The sequence below is a fragment of the Arvicanthis niloticus genome, chromosome 2 (genome assembly GCF_011762505.2).
Source record: "Arvicanthis niloticus isolate mArvNil1 chromosome 2, mArvNil1.pat.X, whole genome shotgun sequence".
Taxonomy (NCBI): Eukaryota; Metazoa; Chordata; class Mammalia; order Rodentia; family Muridae; genus Arvicanthis; species Arvicanthis niloticus.
In genome coordinates this window covers 129,569,401-129,592,147 of record NC_047659.1, presented here as the reverse complement: position 1 = coordinate 129,592,147, position 22,747 = coordinate 129,569,401, and the positions used below count along the sequence as shown (strand labels likewise).

The following is a 22,747-nucleotide window of genomic DNA, read 5'->3' as shown; positions in this document are numbered from 1 at the left end:
TGGATGAATGTTTTACTTGCATGCGTATCTGCATGCCACTTGTACTCTCAGTACCCACAGAGGCCAGAAGAGGGCATCAGATATCAGATTCCCTGGGATTGGAGTTCTAGATGGTTTGTGAGTGCTGGGAATTGAACCTGGGTCCTGTGGAAGAACAGCTGGCTCTTAACTGCTGAGCCATCTTTCATGTAAATCTTGACCTGAAGGCAGCTTGAGATGGTTCACTGACTCTATTCCCACTTTTTCTTTCTCTTGACAGCTACAGAGAAGCTTTGAACTCTTCTCACTTCCAACCCTGTGTCTCCAGGTGATTGGTCTTCTGTCGACGGAACTTTGAACTTCAGCCTCATTACCCCGGTGATAGAATCACACCAGGCATCTGGGAACTTTTGCTTGTCATTTTCTTAAATATACCAAGCATAGATTTCTGTTTGATTTATGTCTGTGTCTATGAATTTAAGACATCCTACAGAGAGCGAGTGATTGAGCTAATAGTGCCATTCAGCTTACCGAAACACATCGGCAAGATGTTGTACATCAAGAACGAGCTTGGATCTTTCCAGAGGGAGGAGATATTTTCTGCAAAGGAGCTGTACCCTGCTTCGATTTCTGTAATTGTTTGCAGTGGGGAGACAAATAACCATGGCGCTCATGGACTGTGTGAGTTAGGACAGTGGTTCTCAAACTTGAACATGTGTTAAAATCTTTGGTAAGGCTTGTTAGAACACAGACGCCTGCAACCCACTCCTAGAGTTTCTGATTTGGTAAGTCTGGAATTAGCCCCAAATTTTGTATTTGTAACTTTTTTTTGTATTGTAAATTTTCAGATGTGGCTGCTCTGTGCACCATGCTAAAAAGCACTGGATGAGGGTAGTACCAATATGGTACCAGATAACCCCCATCTGTCAGCAGCCTAAGTCTCTGAAAGTATTCTCATTTATTAATGGGGGAATAGCTGAATACATGACAATATGCTGTATGATACAATAATTGAGAAGAATCAGATGGCAATGGATTGAATCCAAGTATCAACAGAGAAAGGTAATTTGTCAAATAATTTATACAGCATCATCCCATGTTGGTAAAACAAGCCCAAAATCAATAATACATTTCTTCAAACCTCGAATCCTATTTCAACTGAGCAAAGAGGGTAGGCCATACCTGGAATAAAGGTATCATTGGAAGTTAAGGGAGTACAGCTTACTAACAGTCTTCCTGTTTGGCTTAAGAAGATAAGAGTAATTTTAAAATTCAAGAAACAATGAAAACTACTTCACTATCCTTAAAGGGACAGCTGGAAGCCTGCTTTGTTTCTCCCTTACAGGAGATGGGAAACATCCCTTTTTTTCTATCTACAGGTGAAATGATGTTTTCTTCTTGGGACCCGGGCAAGGCCAGATGAACAAATCATACAGGAGGTTCCAACCTGCAATGCACGGGGAGTCCAGCCACTCCATGCTACTTCAAGATGCTCCTGGATGTAGGTATGTGTTACACCAGTACAACCTTGCCATTGTGGGTCCAGGACAGGTGGATCCCAGTGGTTCATTTCTGAAACTGGGTGGTCAACGATTTCAGCACTGATGGGCAAGAAAGTGTTTCTTCCTCAGGGGACAGAAGTAAGTAAGATCCAAAGACTCATGTCTTATGCTCACAGGTAGCAAGAGGCACTGGTCCTAGCATGGGTACTGGAGACATGGTGCCTTCAGGTTGGAGGTGAGGGCAGACAACTTCAGATGGTCAAGACTGACTTTAGATTCCACTTAATTGTACTTTTGGACTGTCTCTGGTAGCTGCTAGGTACGAGGGCCCTGGGCTATGTGTTGGGGTCTCTGCCAACCCTGCATAGTGCTGAGAGTCAGGAAGCCCGGGTTGCATTCTACAACAATACTCGACATCTGGTCCCTTATGGGAACTGAGAAAGGAAAACCTGTTTGATCCAGTGTTACTTACCCAGTATAGAAATTTGGGAACTTTAGTCTTTGTGGGAGAGACATGCAGGAGAAGAGATAGTTTCTGAGTTGGGTGGGATTCCCCAAAGAAAGTCCACAGTGCTGGGATAGGAAACCCTTTCCTAGGAAACTAATTCAAGAACAATTTGATTTAACATCTCCCAGTACAGGTGATTGAGAGCACTGAATTGAACACTTAGATCTCATTTCTATTAAGTACGACCATAGGCAGGCATCCTGAGCAGTTGAAACATTGAATGATTTTCTCTTTATAGCCATTCTCTGAAATAAATGTTGCTAGGGTCTGTGTTGCCATCGGGGAAACTGAGGTTCAGAATATTCTGTGGCTAGAAAGTGTTGTGCATGCTCTGAGCTGGTGCTTTCATGCCTTCTTCCTTAACTGCTTCAAACTCAGTCCATGTTCCACTTAGCAACAAGGTTGATATTAGTCAATTTCCAGCCAAGGAATAGAGATCTTTTTCTAGGAATTTTAAAGAGTGGAAATTTAATACAGAAAATGAATTAGGTAAGTTGGATCTTAGCAAGAGGAGGCAGCTGCTTCTATCTTTCATCCACTACTTCCTACCATCCCAGGAGTCCAGGCTCTTCCCAGAAAGTTAACCCATGATGATTTCTGTCTAGTGTGGGAGGAGACTATGCCAAACATAGAATCACTGCTAGTGATGTCACAGGAGACAGAAAGATGGAGGAGACATGGGGGTTCTCCCCTCTAGTGTATCTTATTGATTGACACTACTCTTCCTCTTGTCCTCTCTTTTCTTCCTTTCCTCCCCTCCCTCTCACCCTCTATCCCTCTGACCCCTCCCTCCCTCCTTTCTCCTCCTTTTCCCCCTCCCTTCTTCCCTCCCTCTCACTTCCTTTCTCACTCCCTTCCTTTGGGTTAAAATGAGAAATACGCCCCACTAGCTCACATATCTAAATGCTTCATTCTCAGGTGGTGGTGCTGTTTGCGGGGCATATGGGCTTCAGGAGGTATAGTCTTGCTGGAGGAAGTAGCCCCTGGAAGGAGGCTTTGGGATTTCATAACTTTATTTATTCTCTGGCTCTTCTTTGTGTTTGTAGTAGAACATGTGACCTCACAGTTTCCTGATCCAGCATTGTTGGAGCATTGTCACCTCTTCCATTATGGACTCTCTCTCACTGGACCCATAGGCCAAAATAAACACTTCCATAAGGAGCCTTTGGCCATGATGTTTTATCACAGCAGTAGAAAATCATGAACACAGTGGCAGCCTATGCTGGATTAGAACTCACTCTATAGACTAGTCTGACTTTAAACTCATGGTAATCCTGTTGCGTGTCAATGGTTAGGAATGCAGTTGTTTTTAAAAATGTCCATTGGTGTTTTGCCTGCACATATGTCTGTTTGAGAGTATCAGATCCCCCAGAACTGGTGTTACAGGCAGTTGTGAGCTGCTATGTAGGTACTGGGAATTGAACCCAGGTTCTCTGGAAGAACAGCCAGTTCTCTTAACTGCTGAGCCAACTCCCCAGCCCGCTCCTGTTCATTTTTTGATGGTGATCTCCTTCCCTTTGCCATTCTCGTTTCTGTCTCTGCCGGTCTCCTTTCCTTCTCCCTACACATCTACACATCTACAGGAAAGACCTGGAAGTGAAAACTCTGATAAAGATTCTCAGAGTGTGCCTAAAGTGGTATTTATAGCCTTAAATGTTCACAGTGAACTCAAGATGATGGACAAGGAAAACCAATCAAGGTTAGTAGCTCAGAAAAGGAGTTGCCAGCTCCAGGAAATGTAGCAGCGATCGTGAGTGTGTTAAAGACAATCAGCCAATGGAGAGCACAGGGTCCAAAAGTGCGAGGAAAGCAGAGGAGGTCCTGAGGGTGGACACCACGGGCAGCGGAAGGGTAGCCAAATCGTTTTAGTCGGGCCTCCTTAGAACTGTTTCGAAAAGTATGCTTTTATGAAGATCATAATTTACCAAAACTGACTCGAGAAAAAAAAATCCCAGATTTATAAGCATTATCTTGCCATTTCAGATCAAATTTATAATTATGAATAAGGAACCGGAGGACCGGAGACAAGAAAGCAAACTGCTTGGTGTCTGCAGCTGGGAAGGGGTGGAGGCAGAGCCAGGTCTGTCTGAGTGTGAGGACTCTTCCTCCCATGTGGGGCGGGAGCTGATGGGGCCTCTGCTGGGAAATTCCCCAGAGACGCCTGCTTACTGGGTTGCTCAATTAGGGGCACGTTCAATGCACCTCTAGGAGAGGCATTTGGCACCTGAATTTCCCTTGAACATTTCACCATCACCATCTCCAATTACCGCACATGCGAGCAGCCTCGAGCTGCTGGGAGATTGTCCAATACCGCCCAGCAGAGAGGAGCAGGGCGCACAACTGAGCCTCTGCCTGGGCTCTTTGACTCAGCAGACTGCCAGCACAGGACTGCCCAGTGTTTGCCTCCGTCTGTGCATGCAGCCCAGGCCTGTGACACAAGCCTCCCAGAAGCCCTCATCTTACAGAGAGATACGAAGAAGCTTGGAACTGGAATTGTGATGGGGCAAAGGGTTGGTGTTGTGACTTGGATAAGTTTTTCTCTCAAAGTCTCTGTGTTAAATGGCTTGATCCCTAGGGTAGCATTGTTGAAAGAGGTACAGCCTTTAGGAGATGGCCTTGTCACAGGCTTAAAACAGAGTCAAGCAACCATGGACCAGAATGTCTTACACTAGAAACCAAAGTGAACCTTTTCTATTTATAAACTCATTACGCTAGGTACTTCGTTATAGTGACAGAAAGTTGACCAACACAATTGACGACTCAGTGGCTAACCTCAACCCAAACAATCTCACGAAGGGCCATCTATCACGTGTCTGGTGAATATCCTTATAACCTCTCTTTTGGGGCTGTTATCCCTCTTTCTTACCTGTCTGGGGTTACAATAGGGTCACCAAAGACAGAATCCTATCATACATGGATAGGGGACAGAAGCCAGTTCGAGCCCTTGCTTCATGTGTGAACAAACGAACAAAACTCCATTTTTTTGGGGGGGGGGGTTGGCCAAATAGGAACCGAGTAAGCCTGTGGTTTTGGGAAGCCTCCACATCTCCCTCTGCATCGTGATGGCTAAGGAAGGGGGCGTGGCCCACGGAGGCAGGCGAAGCTCAGAGAAAAGTTGAGACACCTGAAAATATCACTTGAACTTCACACTTGAGTTCGGCTGTGCCTGAGGTATCCTCCTCTTTTTCCTTCAGGGAGGACAAGCCTGTATCATCCCTTTGTTGTTAGCTATGTTTTGAGTTGGGCTTTTGTCTCTTGGCTTCCCTTCTCCCTTTCTCTCTGTCCCTAATACCTCATGGCTGTCCAAGTCCTCTTCAACGCGTCCTGCCTGCTGCTTCACAGTGAATGTGTGGCTTGGCTCTGGGTATTTTAATGACTGACGTAATAAGGAACCATGAAAGAGACCCTGCTAAGGCGAGGATTCAATAAAACCTGCTTGGGGAAGAGACTGGGCAACACTAATAACCACAGCTAACTTTGTATCAGGAACCATTCTGTGTGCTTGAAGCACATGAGGTCATCCAGTTCTCACAGCCTTTCTACGAATAGCTTCTATTGTGGCTCCCGTTTTACAGATGGGGAGACTGAGGTCATGCAGCTTAAATAAATTGCCTAGGGTCACAGAGTTAGGAAACTGATGAAACCAGCTTATGGACTTAAGAATTTTACTTTGCCATCCCTGTTCTGAACCAGTTGACTGACTTGAATCAATCAGTGACTTCAATTAACGTGGAAGAGTTCCTTGGTGAAATGTGATTTTGGTCCTGTTATTAAGTTACCCTCTGTATTCTTTATATGGTTTCTTCAACCTAAAGAGACTGACATTAAAAATAAAAATGTTTTGTTTTGATGAGGAGAGGAATCCTGTGAGTTAACAGAAGAGACTGAAACAAAATCCCAAAGCCATTTCTGCAAGAATTATGCTCCCAGGACAGAGCAGGTTGCTCTCTATGTGTGAGAGAGAGGCCTGTCTGTCATAACTCCCTCCTTTTCGGAAGTATGAAGCTAGATCTCCATCCTAAGGTCCTGAGTACTTTCTTGAGGATGCCTTGCACCTCTTTCTCCAGACAGCTTCACCGTGTAGCATCTGATATGTCAGGCCGGAGTCATCGCAGGCTCCACGGCACTGAACCCCTTATCCTTTCCTGCCTCCTTATGCCCACCCAGACCCTCAACTGCTCCAGAGACTTTGGAGATAGGGATGAGGACTAACTTAACTCGGGAGACACCTAGTGTAGGTTTATTATAGTCATGTGGTTTGCTGTCGCTTCTGTGGGTAGTCTGGTAATTGCTAGTCATCTCTGTGTGGAAATTGCTTCCAGGAACATTGGTAGCACCTACTGTGCCGACTGTCTCGTGTGACAAGGAACATTGTGACATAAAGGCTCCAGGCCAGAGGCTGTGTCACAACATGAATGCACCTTGTGGTGCCCAAATGATGATGGAAAGACGAGTTTGAAATGGACATAGACAAGCCCCCCACCCATCTCTTGAATTTTGAATCCAGAATGCAGGTATCTTGGTCCAAAGGATGATAAACTGTAGCCCCTTTGTGTCCCACAAAGCAGGAACAAATTTTAGTATTCAGAAATAAGTGTTGATGGCACTTCACTGCTAGTCTTTCTTCTCTGGACACGTATGCAAGTACATCAAGGTTGTGCTGAATGGCTGCCTAGGCTGTTTCATTTCTACTTAACATTTAAACAAAAGCGTTTCCCTAAGTTTAGACATATTTTGGTGTACAGTACTCTTGAAGGATATAGTTCCCTGTTTCCATCGGTTGTACCAATGTGTCCTTAACCAATGTACTCTTGAGTCCACTGAGTTGTTTCTAGAATGTTCACTACTATAGACAATGTTGTAACAAATAACTCAGTGTACATATTTATATTCAGGATAAATGATGAGATGTGGAGTTAATTGCTTGAAGGATAAATAAGTCTTTTTTGAAGATCTTTGCACTCTTGGTGTGAAATTTAGGGACTGACTGGTGAGATGGCTCAGTGGGTAGAAGTGTTCACTGCTAACTAAGCCTTATGACCTGAGCTCAGTCCCCAGGACTCATGTGGTGGAAAGAAAGAACTGACTCTACAGGTTGTCCTCTGACTGCCACATAGATGATGTGGCACACAGAAACACACACACACACACACACACACATACACACACACACACAAGCACACACACACACAAGCACACACACAAAATAGAGGAGTATAATAAAATAAAAAAAAATAATACAAATTAAATTCAGGAGCTGGAGATGCCTGCCATGAGTGATCAAAATTAAAATTTGTTTTTCATCCTACCAACAGCTAGACATTATTCTTTGTCAATCTGCTAGGCAAAGACGAAGTCAGATGTGGGTGGAGCACTGCTGTTATTCCAGCATTTGGGAGGCTGATACAGAAGGGTCAAGCACTTGAGGCCATGTACAAGATCAAGTCAGTCAACATTCCAGCATGCAAGTGGGGCGGCTCATAAGCCCCTACTCCTAACCAAAGTGCCACTGATACAACTGTTGTTGGGGTCAATAACTGGATAACTGGGATAACTGGGATATCATGCTGGGATAACTGCTATGTGCATATGTGGAGGTCAATTTTCTTTAAGGGCATGGCCGCTGGTAGGTGGATGGACCATGCTCCAGGGGACAGCCTTAGAGCTGTGAGTACATGGGCAGCACAAGTTGGAATCCATGGACTATAAAAAAACTAAAAAGAAGACCCAAAGTTGAGAATGCTAGAAGGTGAGGGGTGGGTCTGGGGGGAGTTATGTGGAAGGATGGGCGGTGAATAGGATCAAAATATTGTACGCATGTATAAAGTTCTCAAAAGGCAATATTAGTTCTATATAGCATACATTATAAGTAGCAGGTTCAGCCTGCTAGCTGAATAGCTTGCAGGGTGCCCACACCTTCCTGGGTTCTGATCCTTCACGCCAACCCTGCAGCCCATAGACTTTTCCTATCACGTTGCAACTTTTGTGTTAACTTCCTGGCGCTCAGGCTGCATTCAGGCTCCTTGTTGAATTCACATGCCCAGCTCCATCTTCCTCACCTCAGAGGGACTCAAGGAATTTGTGGAAAGACTGAATGATCCCTGCATTAAAGCAACGAAACTTCGGGCTGAGAGAGGGAATTAAATGACTTGAACATTTAGGTCTTTCATTTGGCTCTCTGTCTTTACTCTGAACCTGTGAGCACTGGATTCGGAATATTCCCATGCCTGCTGGGAGAGCCTTCTGCTCCTCCTCAGCTTGGCCACACACCTCTTAACTCACTCGCTTGCAAGTCCAGAGGCAAAGACATGAAGCTACACGCCTCTATTTGCTCAGCCTTAACAAAAGCTTGTGTCTGATGTCTCTTGGGAGACTGTCACTACCAAATGTATCGATTGCAAAGGGCTAAGCTGGTCACCCCAGTCCTTTCCCAGTGATTATTCCTGGAAAATGGCGAGGTGGGCTCCTGTGGCTCTGCAGTGCTACCCTGGGCAGTGGCTGTTTCCTGATACCCACCCCCATGGGTTTCTAGTCCTGACTTGCTGAACCTTGCCATTGTTCTGGGAGCAAGAGCCCTCACCTTCAAGAGGGCGTTCAGCACCTGGAAAAAGCAGATACTACCAAGAAGTTATCCACAAGCAAAACTGTTCCAGAACCTTCCTAGGATGATACCATACATGCGCTGGGGCTCGGCAGCTGGAAGAGGCTCTTGCAGATCAAACGGGCTTGGTTTTACTCCCGAGTCACCAGGTGCTGGTTGTATCATTGTGGAGGCTGCCCTCACCCCTGAGCTTCATCTGTGGCTCTGACAGCAGCAATGTCACTTAGTCAGATTTTACAGTGGAGTCCTGATTTAGTTCACAGCTCCATGATGCTTCTATACCGCGCAGTGATTAGCATCCTGCCTGGCACACAGAGTTCCCAGCCAATGACGGGAAATGAATCAAGCATGCCAGTCCAGGCCAGATCCCAAGAGACTGTTCCATCGCTGTTTAAGTTCTTAAGTTGTAAATGACAGAAACCTGCTTGTACGAGCTTAAGCTGTCACGTCTGGAAGACGAATTGCAAGTGCTCAGGGCTGTTTCACAGGGCTGTTTCACAGGCTACAGCAGGACCAGGGGCTGGAACGTAGTGTGAGAATTCTGGGGCCTTGGGAGCACTTTCTGTTTTCTCGCCTCTATTTCTGCTTCAATGTATGCACCTTTATCCCTCTTCTTCATCATCCTGTGCTCCTCTGGCCAATGTAGGGTCCTTCTGTGTTTCTCAAGCTTGTTGCCTTTCTAATGGCCACATGAAAGGGAACAGGAATATTCCCCTTTCCTGAAAGAGATGTGATTGGCCTGGTTTGAGGTAGGAGTTGACTTCTGATCCAGAGAGCTGAGACTGAATAGATAGTCATATAGTAAAATTATGTCTGACCCTTGGGATTTGGGCTGCCAGGAAGTGAGTGGTGTTAGCCATTGTCAACAAGTGGTTATAGACCTAAGGACAAGGCTCTTCCTTGTATCATGTCATATAACAAATGATACTAATAAGGAAAAGACTTTATTATATGTCAGTAGAGAGAAAATACTAGAATCAGTTTCAGGCATGGGAAGCAAACCTTTTTAGAAGAGATAAATAAAAGGGGTGTGCATGTATAGGGTGATTTTCTTTTAATATGCTGCATTTATTTGGAAGACACAGTGAGGTAGGAGAATGAGATGAACTCAGCTTAGTGGTTGGGAAGGACTACTTTGTGTTTGATAAGCCAATATCAGATAGGCCAATAAAGTTGGCAAATGAAGAAATGGTCCAGGCTGTACACCAGAGAAAAACAAAAGGGAGCATGGGAAATGTGATCCAGAGTTTAAGAACTAAGACCTTGTAAAAAGTGTTTCAAGTTTTTCATTATTCAGTTAGCCATCAAACATGAATCTTGGGCACTGCTTACCTCTGAGATGCTTTCATCCATCGGTGCAATCAGCTGGCATCTACTTTTGACTGAACCAGAATTACTGTAGTAAAGTTGCTTCTGTGGACCTTGTGTTATTTTTTTTTCCTTTTGGTGTGATTTTTTTAAGAGAAAAATGAAATGTTCTTAGAGCCCCACTAAGCCTCAGTTCTACAAGAAAATATTTTAGGGAAATAACAAAGACTTGAAAAAGGTAGAATCATTTTCTTGGTTTTGGAGAACAGACATGTATGGGTTCTCATCGACCTTTGCTTATGCTTACTTTGATTCCATTCCCCAATGCTGGTGTCTGCCAGGCAATTGCTCTCCCCTAGAAGGCACAAAAAGACAGTTGGGAGGGTCAGCAGTACTTGAACCCCATCTACTTTTTGGGACCAGTCAATTCAGTCACTATTCTGGGCTTGAAAATAGACTAAACCAAGTGGGTGCTTCCATTTGTTGGTGGCACACAATGTGTATCCCAATAGTTACTGACTCTCTAGTTTTTGATAGTTATGATTGCAAATGTATATCTTCCAGACAAATTATTTGTTCTTTGGTAAGTATATTGGCATTACCAGAGCAAACATGCATCTCTATTTTGGGAGTTCAGTGCAAGCAGACAATTTGCTTATCCATAAGTCCACCCCTTCTCACTGGGTATTCTCACTCAAAAATGCTATAAAGATTTGGTTTTATTTTATGTGCCTTAGTGTTTGCTCACATATCTGGCTATGTACCACACATGTCCCTGGTATCCATGAAGGCCAGATGAGCATGTCAGATCTCCTGGAACTGAAGTTACAGATGGTTGTGCACCATCACATGGGTGCTGGGGCCTGAAACATCTTCTGTAAGAAGAGCATGTGCTCTTTACCACAGAACTACCCCTCCAGACAGTTAATTTTTAAAAACCATGTTTATTTAAATATTCAAGCTTTAAAATGCATAAACTTTATTATGAAAAAGCTTGCAAATAAATAAATAAATAAATAAATAAATAAATAAATAAATTCCACCATAGACCAGAAGTACAAAAGTCTATACTACTCAGTAAACTTCTATATAGTTAGAATGTGCATTTGGAATGAAGTTCTAAAGTTTCATATTAAATTTTACCTTCAGTATCAAGGATATTTTATATATGCGCTTACCCATCATCCAGGTTAAAAAAAAATTCATGACAATTTGGAACTAGAAAAGCAATGAATTTTATATCCCCTTTCATAAATAGATACTGTGCTTGCACATGCCATAACATGTGTGTGATTGTCACTAGAGTTGCTTCTCTTCTACCATGTATGTCCTGAGGATTAGAGTTGGGTCATCAGACTTGGCAGCGAGTACCTTTACCTGCTGAGCCACCATGGTGGCCCTTGTTGTGTGTCTTTAAGACACTAAGCTCTGTTCTGTGCACTGGGGTCCCCAGTTATCTAGAAAACATAGCAAAGCTTATGTTTTTGTCAGTGTGTGTGATATTTACTAAATAAACAAGTGAACCAACTGATGACATATGGTTGTCAAAGCATGGTGAGCTGCCAGGACTCATCAAAGTTGGATCTCAGAGTACCAGTGCTGGTTAGCTTTTTCCACTTGACACAAATTAGGGCCATGTGGGAAGAAGAACCTAATTGAGAAAATGGCTCTGTCAGATTGGCTTATAGACAACTTAGTGGGAGTAATTTTTAAGTTAATGATTGATGTTGGAGGGCCTAGCCTAATGGGGGCAATGCCACCGCTGGGGAGGGAGGTGGTTCTGGGAGGTCTAAGACATGTGATTGACCATGAGCCTGGAGAACAAGCTACTAAGCAGTGGAACCATGGCCTATCTACTTCAGTTTCAGATACCAGCTTTCTGCCTTTAGTTCTTTCTCTGATCTCCGTTCATGATGGATTGTGACCCGGGAAACAGAAGCCAAGTAAACCCTTTCCTCTCCGGTTGCTTCTGGTCATGGTGTTTGTTACAGTAATAGAAGCCATCACCTGTTTAAATGGTCTCATCAGTAAGTGCATAGATACACACATATGATTTGTAGCTTTTAAGGGTGTGAAGGTTTTTAAGCTTCCATCTTTCATAATCCCATAATCAGCATTTAATTTGTTGCTGGTTAGGGCTATCGATGAGAAATGGATGAGTAGAGTCAGGTGGCTGGATATTTTCTCGATCTTAGACTTTGTGATAGCAAAGATATGATAAGCAGGATTTAAGGAAGATGGGACTCTGACACCACTACTGCTGAGTATTCTTCACCAGTGAACAGAATCCTTCATTTCTGGATAGACTTTGTATTGGAGACACATTGACCATTTATTTCTGAAACAATCACAGAGTGAAGAGATAGTTTCTGGAATGGGAAGAATATATTTACCAACTATACATTATTAAGGAGTTAATAACTAGAATTAGAACTTCAGAAATTAAACACCAAAAACGTAAGGTGATCCAATCAGTAAGTGGGCTAGTGAACTGAATAGATAGCTCTCAAAGTAAGAAATCCGAATGATCAGTAAGTATTTAAAAATGCTCAACATCTTTAGCCATCAAAAAATTCAAATCAAAGCTGTTTTGCGACTCAGTATCACACTTCACAATGGCAATCTTCAAGAAAACTAACGACAACCAATGCAAGTAAGGATGTGAGGGGAGAGGGACTTTTGTGTAGATGATGAGAATGTCACTGGTACAGACACTATGAAAGTTAGTATGAAGCTTCTTCAAAACCCCAAATGGAACCACTATGGCCCAGCTGTTTCACCCCTGGCTGTGCACCCAGAGGACTTTAAGTCAACAATACAGAGATGCTTGCTCGTCCTTAGTTCTTACTGCACCACTCAAGTAGATGTAGAGCCATCCTTGATGTCCACAGATGAATGAATATCAAATATGTGATGTGTATATATAATGTATATATAATGGGATTGTATATAGTCGGGAGTAAAACGGAAACACAGCATTTACATGATGGTGGGTGGAATTCAAAACGACCGTGAAGTGAAACGGGCAGATGCAGAAAGACAAAATGCATGCTTTCCTCTCAGATATAGAAACGATTCTTAAAATTATATATGTCTGCATTTGTGTGTGTGTGTAGCTCATGAGAGGGGAGGGGTGAATCTTAAATGCAAGAGGGAAAGAAAAGGTGAATCTATTTTATAAAGAAAATAGAATTTATTTTATAAAGAGGGAGAAAGTAGGTCTGTTAAGATGAGGGTGAAGAACCCGCTGAGGGGGAGCCTGGCAAAGGGCAATTGGAAAAGGAGTGAGCAAGGACAGGGTGTGACAATACAGAAAATGCCAGGATAAAAGCCCACTGTTCTGTACACAAATTTAAAACATCAATAAGAAAAGAATAACTGGCCCAGAGAAGTCTACTTAGGGAATCATTGAGGAAGGATATCTGTGGCAAGAAAGGAAAAGTGGACCCCTGTCAATATGCTTGTGATTGTTAGTTATGATTTCCAGTTGAGTGGATTTAGAATCATCCAGGTGAGACACCCCTAGACTTTCCTATGAGGGTGTTTTCCACAGAGGTTTAACTGAGGAGGGATGGCCCAGCCAGGAAGCAGATGCCACCATCCCGTGGGCTGGAGATTCACAGACTGAATAACAGCAAAATGAGAATGGAGCCAGTCAGATGTACCAGCATTGGCCTCTGACTGCTTCCTGAGTGGGGACATAGTATGAGCAGCTGCCTCAGACCCCTCCTTCCACATCCCCTGCCATGACACATTGTATCCTCCCAAACCATGGGCCCACCGTAACCCTTCTTTCCTTAAGTCACCTTTGTGAGATTTTGCTTCAGCAATGAAAAAAAAAAAAAAAAAAAAAACAAGTTGAATGATTACTATGTGCTGGCCATTTCCATGGTGTCATCAGGAAAAAACGACAACAAAACCTCAAGATGGACAGACAGACTGGCATACTGTAAAGCCAGTGCTAGTGGTATAATCTGTGAAGTATTCATTCTGAAAGCCTCTCAACAATTTTAGAGACCTGGCACTTTTTATTGTAAAATGTTAGAGAGTAAAATCAATTCTGATTATATAATCAAACAGCTATATCAAGAGATTTTGAAAACACATTAATCTATTAAGCTACATATTCAACAGTGTGGAATTTATCTTTTTCAAAGTGATTCTGAGTTTTATTAGTCAGAACAAGCATTGTCACTCCTCCAAACTGAAGAATATTGTTACAATGTATTTTACATGTGTAATAGTTAAGACAAGATGACATTATACAATGATTAATACATTGTGCTATGGCATGTGAGATTCTTGAATTTTATGGAAAAACATCCATGAGAGTAAAAGAAGATAAAACAAACCTCAACTATTTAGAAGGGAATAAGTTTCTCCCCCTCTCAGTGGATATTAGAATGAAATAAAATTAAAACTCTACCTCACAACATCTCTTAAATTAAATTATGAATACAATAAATACTTAATTTTTAAACATACAAGCACTTCTTGCCTTAGGCAGTTATGATATGTCGAAATTTTACTTAACACAGCATGGTGAAAAGTTAAGATTGTATTAAAAGCTCAGAATAATGCATGATAAATATTTAACTGATTTTTAGATGATGAGAGACACTCTAAGAACAGTTGGGAAAAAATCCCTAAAGGATAAGAATAACATATCTGGTACTGAAAAGGGGGAATTTCTATGTCTTCAAAAATGTTACCAGCAACAGTAAAATAGAAGTGTCAGAATTGGTAAAATTATAATAAATATGACAGAAGGTTTACTATCCTGAATAAACACCAGATCTTTTAAGACAATAATAGAAAGCAAAGAAAAATGGCTTAGGGGCATTAAAGGAGAAGAAATGTGAGGACAGTAAGTTCATAAATGTCACATCTCATTATTGAAATCTTTACATCAATTGTGAACAATTTTGTTTTATGTTTACAAGGATTAAAAAGTGCCAACCAGGGAGCTGGAGAGATGGCTCAGTGGTCAGGAGTACTGGATGCTCTTTCACAGGTCCTGTTTTCAATTCCCATCAACCACATGGTGGCTCACAACCATCTGTAATGGGATCTGACGCCCTCTTCTGGTGTGCACTCATACATAAATAAATTAAAAATCACCAACCGAATCGTTTCTGGGATGGTTTTGTTAAATTTGAGTTTTTTTGGGACTGGGGAGATGGCTTGGCATCTTGTTGCTTAAAAAATAAGCAGCTGAGTTTGAATCTCCAACTCCACGTAAAAGCCAGATATGCTGGAGCATGCCTGACATACCTGTGCTGAGGAGATGGAGATGGGCAGATCTGGGGCTCCCTGGCCAACCAGTGTGGATGAAAGAGTGAGAGCTAGGTTCTGTGAGAGACCCCTCTCACAAGATTTGGAAAGCAATAGAAGATGTAACTTTTTTGGAGAAAGGCTGGTTTTGATTTTTATTTCAGCAATAGAGAAAGACACCTGATACTGACTTCTGGCTTCCATATTCAGGGAACAGACTGTCTGTCTGTCTGTCTGTCTGTCTGTCTGTCTGTCTCTCTCTCTCTCTCACACACACACACACACACTCCAGTGGAATGAGTGTATTTATTTCTGTTGTTGATATTCCTAGGATTGGCTGGGTCTTACAGTAGCCCCACACTTCACATCTTCACCTGTGTGGTACAAGTGTTCCAGCTTCCCTAAAGCTCAGCGCAGACCTTTCACTGCTTCCTGTTTGTTGACAACTAGCCTGTCCTTGGGGTGTCAAGAGGGAGCTCCCTGTGGTTTTGATTTGCATTTCTTGGATGACTAATACTGTTACAGATCTCTTCATGTGTTTATTGGCCACTTGTCTATCTTCCTTGGAGAAAGGCTTATTCTGATCCTCCTTGAGTTTTAATTGTGTTATAGTCTGTTTATTGTCAGATGGTAAGACACAATTACAAGTAAGTTCCTTTTCAGATGCATCATCTGCCAATGCTTTCTCCTGTTTTCTGATTGTCTTTGTAGTTTCTTGATAGGATCTTTCTAAGAATGCAGGTTTCCAATTTTGATGATTTATCTTTACGTTTCTTTCCTCATTGGGTTTTAAAATGTGAATTTTGAGATGCCATTAGCAGGTATCAGGCAATGAAGATTTATTTACCTATAGGTTTTCATTTTTGTAGTTTTAATGCTTATATTTAAGTATCAGACACATTTTAAATTAGGGATCTCCCTATATTCTTTCCCATGTGCCTACACAGTTATCCTAACACTTTGTTCAAAAGACGATTCTGAATCTATCGAGCCACCCATTGGTTGGCCACAGGTACATGGGTTTCATTCTTTCGTCTTCATCCTGTTGGTTCAATGTCGGTTCTCCTAGCACACACTGTCCTGGTTACTATGATTTGGTAGCTGCCATTGACATTGAGAAGTACTTTTCCCAAGGTCTGAGTTGGTTATTGGACTATTGAGATTACATGTAAGTTTTTAAAATGGTTCTGACAGAGATACCGTTGAATTTGTAAATTGTCCTGCCATCTTTAACCGCGTTGTCTCCCCACGCACAAACACCATTTCCCTCACCTTCTGTTTTTTTCCCTTTTTCTTTTAACATCTTAGAGTTTTTCAGAGTCTAAGTTTTGTACTTCTGTTTGTCTTATTCCTAAACATTTGACAGCTACCTTAACGCTTTAGGTTCTTCCACAGAAGTGTATAGAAATGGACTTTCATATATCGACCTTGTATCCTGTTGCCTTGTTAAGTGACTACTTTGTTTTAAGGTATGTTTTATTTTTAGTAGACTCTTGGGCATTTTCTGTGTTGAAGATCTAACAACAGAGATAGTTCTGCTTCTTTCTAAGATGAAGACCTTCCTTGCCTTGGACCTCCAGTGCAGTGAGATGCAGTGGTGAGGGGAGGCATTCTTGTGGTCCAGATCTCAGGGAACAGACATTGGCTTTCCCCATGAAGGTATGTTGAATTCTGTGAAATGCTTTTTTTTTTTTTTTTCTGTATTTACTGGGTTGATCATTGTGGCTGTATGTCTTTCATTCTATTATGTTTGTTTTTAGGCCATGGGTTATTACGTTAACTGACATTCAGATGTGATTAATATGATTCTGTATGTGTTAAGATATATTTGGAGATAAACTTGAACTCACCATGTGGCTGTGGTGTGGCTCTTTCCGATGAAGAATCTCCATCTTGGTCTCTAACTGCTCTTCCTTGGTTCCCTTTTTCAGTGCCCACACAGTTCTTTACATCAGTCAAGTCCAAACTCACACCTCCAGTCAGGTAGACGTGTTTCAGGTTAATTAGGGGCCTCAGTCAATTTAGTTCATGGGCTGTAATTACAAGCACCCAAGACCTGCAATTTCTGTTTTAATTAAAATAAACAGTGTGGAGGGGCTGACATCACATCAGGGCAACTGGTGTGCAAGGCTGGGTAATTACACTAAAACAGAGCTTCTCGCTGTGGTGTAGTCTATTGGGATCCATGGTGGAGCACTGGGCATGGCTGTCCTGGCAAAGGCTAATTACCTTGCTGCCAGTCACAGCTCTAACAAGACAGGTTGGTTAGTGGTGGTGATGGCATTAGAACATGCTCCTTTCAAGTTAGAACTGAGCTATGACCCGTGGGGCATGGGTGTATTTACATACAAGATGTCCATTTAAATGTATTTAACTGTGACATGCCTCCATGAACAAACGCGACGATAGGAAACAATTCTTATTTTTAACTACTGGTTTTAAGGTTCCTTTGGGGAGGGTGTGACCCATGCTTAAGAAAATAATAGTTCATTTGGAAAAGCTAACACATATCTTGCCTGGTCATCCTTAGAAATAACAGAATGTGGGGATGGGGTGGAGTAGAGCAAAGGAAGTGGAGGAGGGAGGGGAAAGAAGCAGAGAGCGGAGTGGGAGGGTCAAGCATAAGGAAAGGCTGCCATTGACACATGACAAGCTGGTCAAGGTGGCCAGAGGAAGTGGTTAAAACAACACATTTAATGCATAGTTTAAAACTGTTTTCTTTGCTTTGCCGTCAACAGCTCCCACACCCCGGCCTTGCAAACTGTCAGTTATTAACAATCACCCACATTCACTGATCAGTTTTTCTTGTATGTGGGTTGCTGATCCAGGCAGGGTGTAATTCTATATGTGAGTTAGGCAGGTAGGATATCACACATAAATGAAACACTGAGCGTCATGAGCAGGGATCTAGTGGTCCCAGATTGTATGTTTTCTGAATCTTTTAGACATCTGGAGCCAGGAGGAGGCTCAGCATAGGACAGGAGAGATGGCCTCTATTTGTTTAGGAAAATCAATCTTGCTATGGTACTCAGCTGCTTGGAACCTTCCACTAGCTTCCCATTGTTTCTAGAGTAAAAAATATGTTCATTTAAATATTGTGATTGGCTGAAATAAAACTCCAGAGCTCTCTGTTCCTAATCCCCCAGATCTGTAAATGTTTTCTCTTTCAGAAAAAAAAGTCTTTGTAGTTGTGGTTAAGAATTTTAAGATGGCCGGGTAGTGGTGGCACACGCCTTTAATCACAGCACTTGGGAGGCAGAGGCAGGCAGATTTCTGAGTTCGAGGCCAGCCTGGTCTACAGAGTGAGTTCCAGGACAGTCAGGGCTACACAGAGAAACACTGTCTCGAAAAACCAAAAAAAAATTTTTTTAAGATGGCAGACTATTCTGGATTATCTGGGTCAGCATTAAATACTATCACATGTCTTTGCAGAGGGTTATGCTAACACACAGAGAAAGCAGGCAGAAAGGGAGAAGCCATGTGACATTCAGGCAAAGGTTAGAGATACACAACAGGGCAGGGGGATAGCACCACCCCCTCTCAAGTTCAAGGAGGCAAAGAATGGGGCTTCTTCTAGGGCTCATGGAGGAGTATGGCTTAGCTAACACCATGCTGCTGGCCTAGTGAAGCTGGCTGTGGAAATTTGTCTCTGGTAAGTTTCCGTAGTTTGAGAAACTAACACAGACAACTTCACTAGGTCTTCAGAACTGGCCACTGTTCAGTGGATCTTTATCTCCCATCCAATATTTGGCATGATTCTGGTCTCTTCTCGTCTATGGAAGGAAACTGAACACACGGGGCAGCCATGGCTCCTTGAGCTGGGCTAAGCTGGTCTCCCAGGAAGTATTCTCCTTGGCACTGTTTCAGGCTGGTACACTGCCCTTGGGCAGAGGTGCCCTGGCTAAGACAGGGCAAAGCAGGTTTGGTCACAGGTCTTACCTGTGACCTTGCCAGCTACCTTCTTGGACACAATGAAATAAAAAGGCTTTCCTGTAGCATGTAACTTACCTTCACTGCACATGTGCTGGGTGAGTTTGCATGTTTAACCTTTCTAAACTGCAGTTCCCTAAGTCTATAAAGTGGGGCCCATGAAAGTGACTTTCAAAGGCCGTTTATGTTTTTGACATGTAATTTTGTAGTTCTCCTTCTGTGTTGAAAGCCAACCTCCTGCCTTTGTACCTAACGTATTTGCTTACGGAATTGAGAGGCGTCAAATGGGACCCCAAACTAAGCTTTCCCACATGGTTGGAGCTTTCCTTTTCTTGGGAGCTGCATCTGGCTCATCCACACATGTACATTTCTAAGAGGAGTGTCTGACAGGGCAGTTTCAGACCTGTAGTAGGCCACTGGGCAGGACTCAGGCTTGGATACAACCCTGAGATTCCATGCATGCCATGATGGATGGATCTACAGCCGAGAGGTAGCCTCATCTTTGCAGAAAGTAGGATTTCTCAGTAGGATAGTAGTGAGGTATATGATGGGTGAGCTCTGAATGATTTACCTGGGACCACAGTGCTTACCTGGGCCTCCCAAGGGAGAAAGTAGTCGCAAGTTTTACTAGACCTGTTCCTTTGCAAATGCATGCTCACACATGTGCAAGTCTGCCTTGGGGTTCTCACATGTATACTCACAGAGACATACTCTTATTTAACATTGCTATTGGTGCTGTGCCCATATTTGTATGTTCCTTTCTGTTATTGAGTAGTTAGAAAAAAATATCCAAGAAACAGAGGCTCAGAGATATAAAAGTCCCTCCTCAAAGCCGCACAGCTTTCATGTGGCAAACTTAAGCCTCAAGATTGACATATCTCCACCAAATTAGGCTGTCTTTCTATGCATGCACATGCACACACATGCACACACACGTACATATACAGGAACACATACCATACACACATGCGCACACATGTACAAATACATGAACACACACCACACACACATGCACACACACATACAAGTACATGAACACATACCACACACACACATGCACACACACACTTTATTAATTAGTGTAAATAAGTGCCACGGTGAGATTCCAATTTCATTATGATCGGAGATGCCAGTTAAAACCTATTCCTGCCACATTTTCATTAGGTGATGTGGAGTGGCCACTTCCTTTTCTTGGTCCCCAGTCTCCTCATCTGTTCCATGGAGAAAATAGAGCCTTACTTCATAGGTTTGTAGTGAGCATTAAATGAGCTAAAGAATTAAGGCTTCATGTACATTGTTGCCACATAGTAGGTGCTTAATATGCCTTGTTCTTTTTCTAAGGAATGCCTTAGTATTGCTGGAAGGACTTGTGATTACTTCAGTTGGGAGGTTGCAGAGAAGTTGCTTCAAATGTGATTTAAGAGGAAAGGCAATAATCCGATCAGGTTCTGGAAGACCCACTAAGCCCAGGACAGAGGCTGTCCTGGCTCTGTAGTGTCCTCCAACTCTGCTCTTTCGTGATACTTTCTACTCCACCACTCTAAGCCATTTGTCTGTGCCCAGCTCACTTTCTTCCACGAGTGTCTGGGCAGGCCAGGCCTCTTGGCACATTGTAGGGCGTCCTTCCAGCACCAGGGACAAAAAAGGCTAGTCCTTGATCCTCTCATCCCAGAGAACAGCACAAGCTGCTACAAGCTCACCGAAGACAGGAGACAGTAGCACCCCAGACGCTTCTGTGGTTTATCTGGCTGAACATCTCCCTGCCTGGGTTGGGCTGTCTGTTCTCTGGGACCGCCTCTGAACCCGAGGACCTAGGATTTGCCAGGTTGAATATCTTGTTCCCCCAAGTCCACCTCATGTTCTACCCCTCCTACTCCAGATTCAAGCCCCAGTGGCAAGTCCCTTTTACATGCCTGGCCAGAGAGAGATTTCTCATAACCCCACCTCATTGTGTCATTCGATAGATTAAGTGAGAGAATGCATGAAACATCCCCATTTTAGCTCCTGATTGGTGCCCCATAAATATAGCAGTAATTATTGTCATTGTTATTACTGTCATTGTCATCATCATTATCATCATTATTGGCTCCCCAAGGCAGGCTGGGATTAGAACTAGTCACTAGCTATGTTACATCAGGCAAGTAACATGTCTATGCCTCAGTTTCCTGTTCTGCCCATCACTGGTTACTCTTTTTGAGGTCTCCTCCCTTCAGCTTCAAAGTCTCCAAAAAACTTCCCAAACTTGTGTTGAACAACTGTCATGGCTGCCTCCGCTGTGGGACATAGACAAGTGAGCCTTGGTGTCTTCGTCAAATGAACTGAGCAGTTGTAAGAGTTTAGCTTTGGTGCAATTAAGGTAAAAAAAAAAAAAAGAAGATTGCCATGCTTGGTGCCATGTCCACAGTACCACAGCTGGTCAAGCTCAGAATTCTGGGATATGCAGAGTGAGGGGCTGAAAGAAGAGAGCTCTGGGTCAAACACTGTGAAGTAACAAGAACTTTTGATCCTCTTGTGTTTTGGGCCACAAAACTCGGCCCTTCAGAGTAGGTCTTTGCTTTCTTTGAACTTCTAGGTTTTACCCTCTGTCTTTTTTTTTTTTTTTTTAAATTAGCCATTATTCATCAAGTCAATTCATACATCGATCCTTAATTTTTGAATAGAATTTTTCTGTACAGCTGAAGTTGGCCTTCAACTCTGGGTTCTTTTGTTTCTATCTATAGAGTGAGGAAATTTTAAATGTGTGCTACCAGGCCTGGCTTCCTCAAGTCATCTTATTATTATATATTTTTAATATTATCTATGTATCTATTATCTATCTATCTATATATCTATCATCTATCTATCGTCTATCTTTTGGTGTGTATGTGTATTGTGGCACTTGTATGCTGTGGTGTGTGAATGAAGGTCATATGAAAACATGGTATTTGGTTCTTTCCTGCCATATAGATTGTGGGACAGAACTCAGATCATCAGGCTTGGAGGCACCTTTACACACTGAGTATTTCCTCCCACCCTTAGTCTTTCTTTTAAAGGCTGTCAGTTTCCAACATTCCAGTCTTTGACATCTATTATTTTACCAAAAGAGTATCTTCTGTTTGCAAAGTATTTTTTCTCTTTTTTAAAAATCTTGAGATTATAATTTAATTACAACATTTCTCCTTTTTCCATCCAACATTCCCTTCCCACTCTCCTCCTTTTTAATTTATTTTTTTGCACACACACACACACACACACACACACACACACACACACACACACACAGTGCATATCTATTCCTAAATATAACCTGGTCATTCTGTATAATGCTTCCTGGATGTGTGTTTTTATGGCTGATTGTCTGGCACTTGTTGGTGTGCACACACTCCCTTGGGGAAGGCCACCTCTCTCATTCCCAGCTTGCTTTGGTTGTCTGCAGTTCTTTGTGTAGCATCGAGGCCTTGTGGGCTTCTCACCATTCTGTTTGGCACATTCCCTGGTGTCAGCCTTGTCCAGCTCACTGCAAAGCTTTTGCACTGTTCCATCTAGCTCACTGCTGGGGCATTGACTGTAACCTTGCTTTTTCTCTTAAACTTTGGATCTAAGTATCTAACTACTGAGGCTTCGTCTTTGGATGTGCCAGAGGAAACTCCAGCTCTATGTTCTCCA

General features: G+C 42.7%; 1 long non-coding RNA gene across 1 annotated transcript; it reads left to right on the top strand.

Moving 5' to 3' along the window:
- Window positions 1–264: 264 nt before the first annotated feature.
- On the top strand, window positions 265–16,832 carry LOC143441212 (uncharacterized). Its single transcript, XR_013108442.1, has 4 exons — window positions 265–764; window positions 1,359–1,484; window positions 16,556–16,641; window positions 16,723–16,832. It is a non-coding gene; the product is annotated as an uncharacterized LOC143441212 (long non-coding RNA).
- Window positions 16,833–22,747: the final 5,915 nt, after the last annotated feature.